The sequence below is a fragment of the Ochotona princeps genome, chromosome 20 (assembly GCF_030435755.1).
Source record: "Ochotona princeps isolate mOchPri1 chromosome 20, mOchPri1.hap1, whole genome shotgun sequence".
NCBI classification, from domain to species: Eukaryota; Metazoa; Chordata; class Mammalia; order Lagomorpha; family Ochotonidae; genus Ochotona; species Ochotona princeps.
In genome coordinates, this window is record NC_080851.1 from 39,723,076 (window position 1) to 39,729,092 (window position 6,017).

A 6,017-nucleotide genomic window follows, 5' to 3' on the forward strand; every position below is an offset into this window, starting at 1 on the left:
GGGAGGCCATAGGGGCTGCCCCCATCCTCCCCAACACACACCTGGCCCATCCGTCAGATCTCTGGCTCCTTCCTCGAGTCTGGGGGCTCCTGGCTGAGAACTTTTACCTAAAGTATACAAACTGTTGGACTAAAAAAAAAGCATGATCCCATCAGACAGGAGCTGGAAGAGGAAACAAGTCCTTGACTTTGACTAAACAGACCTGATTCCATGTCTTTCCTAAGGGTTTCCATCAGCCTTCGTAGCACCCTGAATACAGGAGCCCCCCCAGCCACAGTGCAAGTTTAAGAACATCTACCTGCAGCCCGGGAGGAAGTCAGGTGGCTTAGGGGACTTCCGAGGAAGACAAAGGAATGGAATTCAGACCCCAACCCCATGAACATTTGTTGCACATCCCTTAGAGCCACAGGAGGAGCTGGGTCAGAGAAGCTGGCAAGCCACCTGCGGTGCCAGCATTGCCTACGGGTTCTGGTTCCAGTCCCAGCTGCTCCACTTCCCATCCGGCTCCCTGCTAATGCCTCTGGGAAAGGAGTAGAGGATGACCCAAGTGCATGGGAGGCCCAGAGGAAGCTCTGGGCTCCTGGCTTCAGTGTAGTCCAGCCCTGGCCACTGTGGCCATCTGAAGAGTAGATCAGAGGATGGACAAAAGAAAAACAAACAAAAGGAGATGGAAGTGACTTGCTTTTAGAAGTTACAGTGTCACAGAAGCAGGCACTGTGGCACAGCAAGTCAAAAACTGCAGGAGTCAGGACAGCCCCTGGCTTCAACGGCAACGTCCGGCTTTGCCCTTTAGTTTATCATGTGGCACTCAGGCAGTTTCAAAGTTCTTCTTTGGCAACAATGAGTTCATAGGGAAATCCCACTCACCAAATACTTAACCCGATGAAGTTTAACATGGAGAAGATGTAGTTTCCACCAAGGAGCATTCCGATGTAGGCAATGGACACGTTCTGCAGGCAAAGGGAGAGTGGGTCACTGCGGAGACAAAGGACCTGGATACCGCCAAACCGGAAACCAGACCCCTGAGTTGTTGCTGCACGGACCGGCACAGAGTAGGCGTTCACGCAACTGTGACCACGTGAATACAGGTCACAGCTTGCGGCTTTAGGGAACAATGGAGCGAGTGTTGTGCTAAGCACACTGCCCTTCCCTGCTCTGTGACGGCCCAGGCACAAGAGCAGGAGTTGGGTTGCAACCAGGTGGCAGGATCCCATCTCCGACCACCACCTGGACAGTGACCGCTTCCACGGATGAGTGGCCGGAGAAGCATCGTTCACAAAACCCGCGCAGTGTTGTGTCCCAGCCTCCCCAGGAGGCTGCTGGGCAGCAGCGGACACCGCGGAGTGGCTCACGCTAATTCACAGGAGTGGAGGAATATGCAACTACAAGGGACTGGGAGGTGCAGGGGAGTGGAGCCAGAGCACCAGCACCCTCTCCTGGCTCAGCAGTGCACCTGTGCAGCACTGTGCACACCAAGGCCTGCTTGCCCTACAGGTGAGCTGAGCACCTGCCTCTAGAGACCCCTGTCCTCCCTTCCGCAACCCCTTCCTGGCCTTTCCTTCTTATAACTTAGTGGGCCCTCCTGCAGCTTCACGCTGCACCAGGAGAGGAGAAGCAGGGCAGGTTCTCTGATGCCCACAAACTGTAATTCCTACCAAGCCTCCCTCCAACAGCAGAATCAAGCCCAGCTTCCCTCCCTCCCTGGCGGGCCAAGTCCCACTGCGAGGCTCAGTCCGAGGCTCCGTCCACTCACCTTGATGGCTCCCAGCACAGCCGTCGTCAGGGTGGAGTTGTAATAGCTGCACAGAACCGTGGAGTACATCAGCAGGAACCTAAGACAGGGAAGCAGACACCTGGGCGCGTGCCTGGCCAGGCTGGGTCATGACACAGTGACGTGCACACACAAGCACCAGGAATAGAGAACAAACAAACAAACAACAAGGCATGTGCGGCGGTGCCTGGGACATCTGCATGCCATCTCCACAGGGCCATGGATGCTTTCACCTGCAATCAAGCTGTTTGCTAATGCAACTTGGACGCAGCACAGAGGATGGTCCAAGTCCTTGGGTTCCTGACCCCTCACGTGGGTGACCCAGAAGGAGTTCCTCTAAGGACTTTGATCTGGTTTAGCCCTGGCTGGTGCAGGCATTTTTGGGGGAGTAGACCAGAGGGTGGATGGAAGATCTCTCTGTCACCCTGTATTTCACACACGTCATAAAGGTTTGATACCCCACACCTCAACACTCTGCATATGCTGTACCTGTGACAGGAACGCTGTCTTGTTATGCGATAGCCCCACGATGGCTGCCCAGCTCGCTTCTCCCATACTCCCATCAGCATCTCCATGCACTGGGGGTGCAGAGGCGAAGGATTCCAGGGACCCGGGGTCTTTTTGTTGGTAGCAGCATTTACAGCAATGGTTTCCCATCCTTTCTATGCATCAGAACCACTTACTGCAGGTTTTAATTTTTTATTTGAGAGTCAGAAAGAAAGATGTCCCATTCACCGTTTTACTCCCCAAATGCCCTCAACTGCCCAATCAGAGCCAAGGGCTGGGGAGTCCAACCAAGTCTCCAGCACAGATGGTGGGAACCCAAGCATCTGGTCCATCACTGGCTGCACCACAAGGTGCCAAGGAAGAAGCTGGACCTGGAAGTGGAGCTGAGACTCAAACGCCAGCCCCAGTGACATCTTAATGAAACCACGCACTAGACAGGACAGATGCAAGATGCCAGTGTCCACCTGCCATGAATGTGGGCATTCATTCACCAGCAGGACAGAAGAACCCTCCAGCACACTTAAGTGAATTCCAACCTTGGTAACCGCCACTGTCAGGACAGAAAGGCTGCGTTTCTGCGTATAGCCACTAGGTGGCATCAGAGAAGAAATGCAAACCTAGCAGGAAATGCAATGTTTCTACAAGCAAATGAGTAGTGTCCAAAAAGAACCTGCACCAAGGGGGACAGGGAAATCGTGTGAATCCCAACATTAAAAAGCCAATCTCCATGGGACAGCGGTTTCAGAACATCTGTGGACTGATAAAATGCAAGGACGCTTGACAGCACTGAGTATTGCTTGAACATGTGCAGCGACTGTTCCGCTGGAAATGCACCAGCACCTCTCTCTACCTGAGGCACACTGACGCAGGCACTAGACGCTGATCTCATGTCATGGCAGGAGCCATCGCATCCGTTCTCTCCCAGGGTTCGCATTCCGAGAAAGTCGGAACTGGAAGTGGAGCCTGAACGAGAAGGGGGTGGAAAGTGGGTGTTTCCTGTAGCATCCTAGTTACTGAACTACATGCCTGTCCCCAGAAAAACAGTTTTCTTTTTCTGTTGGAAAGGCAGAGAGACAGAGATTGGTCTCCCACTTGCTGGTTCATCCCAGAAATGCCTGCAGTAGCCAGAACTGAGCCAGGCTGAAGCCAGGAGCCCAGAACTGAATGCAGGCCTCCCTCCCGCAGGTGCAGGAGGCCAATGACAAGCAGCTATTACCTGCTGCCCTCCAGAGTGCAGAAGTAGGCCCAGGACGCAAACCCAGACACTTCTGGTTGGCACCAGAGGCCAGGCCTCCACCCCAGGAAATGTGGGACCCGTACATGGTCTCTGCTCCAGGAAAGTAGGACAAAAGCCTAAAATGGTTGGATGATACAATGCCTGCACATCTCACTGGGGCACTTTCCCTGATTATATGGGCACAGCACCACAGGTGAAGAGGGTCATGGCCACATAGATTCCATAGGGCCAAGAGATCTAAAAGTCCAACAGGCTGGTGACAGAGAGTAGAAATGGCATTTAGCTAAACTTTGCAAAACTCAGCAGAGTCACATACTCATTTCTGGTCTTTTCAGGCCAGGCTCCCGGTGACCTAGGTAACAGTCCCTTCACCTGCTACAGGAACACCATTGGTGCATAGTATCCAATGGAGAGGGGTGGGTTCCAGGATCCCCCGTGGATACGAAAATCTGCAGGTCCCAGGTCCTTATATCAAAGACTGTGGCGTTTACACACACGCACAATCATAAGATGACTTTGCAATCCCAACAACATAAATACCATGTCATTCATTGCTGTGGTCATCACTTAGGGTATGAGTGGTGGCCTTGGCCCTAGAAGGCCTGTGAAATCATTTGGCCTAGCCCTGCCAAGGCAGCTGCAGGTGGGACTTGAAATTCAATAAACAGCAAATCTCTAAGTTGAGCATTCCATATGGTGCATGGATCATGCTATGGATCGTCCCACTGCCTAGCAGGAAAAAGGCCCTGCCCTCTTGAAGCAGAGCATCGTGAGAAAAGTCCGATTCAGGACATAGTTGTTAAAAAAAACAATTCTGATCCATGAGTGGCTGCATCCATGGACACAGAGGCACACAGAGCAGACTGCAATGGCCAGAAAGTCAGCTGGACACAAGGGCTTTTCCTAATGAATCTACATTTTCCTTTGTCAAGGGATGTCATAGTTGTGTCTACTTACCTGTGGTTGCTTACCCCAAAAAGCAAGACAGAAGAAACTGCATGATAAATAGAGCATTCTTCCATTGGTTGGATTCAGTAGCCTGTTATTTTAAAAAAAAGAGAGAGAAAAAAAGGTTAGTTTTATTAAAGTTTAAGTCTATGCTTAGAATCACCTTCCCAAACAAGATACACAACTTCAAAGATCCTAAATGATTTGTACGAACTCATGCGAAGTTTTGTTCCTCCCTGATTCTCAGCCTTGTTTTACAAAATAAGAAATTATTTTTAAAAATAAGCAAATAAATAAAACTTTGTAAAAAGGTAGGTGCAAGGTGGCACAGCAGTGAAGTCACGATCTTGAACCCAGATGGGATATAGGAATCATCACCCACTGCCTTCCCAGGCACATTAGCAGGGAGCTGGGTACAAGCAGAATAGCCGGAACCCAAACCTGTGAAGCAGTTTGAGATGCTGGCACCACAGGCAGGGGCTTAATCAGTTGTGATACGGTATCAGTCCCCCCGCCTATGCAGAAAACTTGAATGGTAAGAGGCCTGTGGAGCCTAGGATGGTAAGTGGCCTGCTGTTCACCTCTTAGGACTAGGGAGGAGACTAGGACAGTAAGAGGTCTGCTAGCCCCGGCAGGCCAAGGGAGGAGCCTAGGATGGTAAGAGGCCTGCTGGTCACCTTGTAGTTCTATGCAGGTGCCTAGGGTGGTAAAAGGACTGCTGGTCACTTTACAAGCCTATGCAGTAGCCTATGATGGTTAGAGGCCTGCTTGGTACCAGGCAAGCCTATGTAGTAACCGAGGATAATAGGAGGCGTGATAGTGAACCAGCAGACCTATGCAGGAGCATAGGGTCCTAAGAGGCCTGCTGGGTCCCAGCCCGGCCTGTGGAGTAGCCTAAAATGGTAAATGGCCTGCTGCTCACCTTTTAGGCCTATTGAGGAGACTAGGATTGTAAGAAGCCTGCTGGTTACCTTGCAGGCCTGTGCAGAAGCTTAGTGTGTTAGGAGACTTGTTAGTGAACCAGAAGGCCTGTGGAGGTGCCTAGGATGATAAGAGGCCTGCTAGTCACCATGTAGGCCTATGCAGGATTCTAGGGTGGTAAAAGGCCTGCTGGTCACCTTACAAACTTATGCAGAACCCTGGGTGGTAAGAGGCCTGCTGATTACCAGGCACGCCTGTGGAGTAGCCTAGGAGGCTAAGTGGCTTCCTGGTCACGTTTTAGGCCTAGGGAGGAGACTAGGATGGTAAGAGGCCTGCTGGTCACCTTGCAGGCCTATGCAGAACTTAAGGATGGTAGGAGCTTGTTAGTGAACCAGCAGGCCTGTGGAGCAGCTTAGGATGGTGAGGCCTGCTCGGCAACTTTAGGCCTATGCAGGAATCTAGGGTAGTAAGAGACCTGCTGGTTACCAGGCAGGCCTGTGGAGGAGCCTAGGATGGTAAGTGGCCTGCTGATCACTTTGCAGGCCCATGCAGAAACCTTGGTTTGTTGGAGGTTTTTGGTGAACCAGCAGGCCTATGCAGGAGCCTAGAAAGGAACAAGGCCTGCTGGTCACT

The 6,017-nt window shown here is 51.7% G+C and overlaps 1 long non-coding RNA gene across 1 annotated transcript; it reads right to left on the reverse strand.

The window, feature by feature from the left end:
* Nucleotides 1-741: 741 nt before the first annotated feature.
* Nucleotides 742-4,557, reverse strand: LOC131482789 (uncharacterized). The gene is made up of 3 exons (XR_009247284.1): nucleotides 4,487-4,557; nucleotides 1,754-1,832; nucleotides 742-950 (listed from the first exon to the last, which is right to left on the reverse strand). It is a non-coding gene; the product is annotated as an uncharacterized LOC131482789 (long non-coding RNA).
* Nucleotides 4,558-6,017: the final 1,460 nt, after the last annotated feature.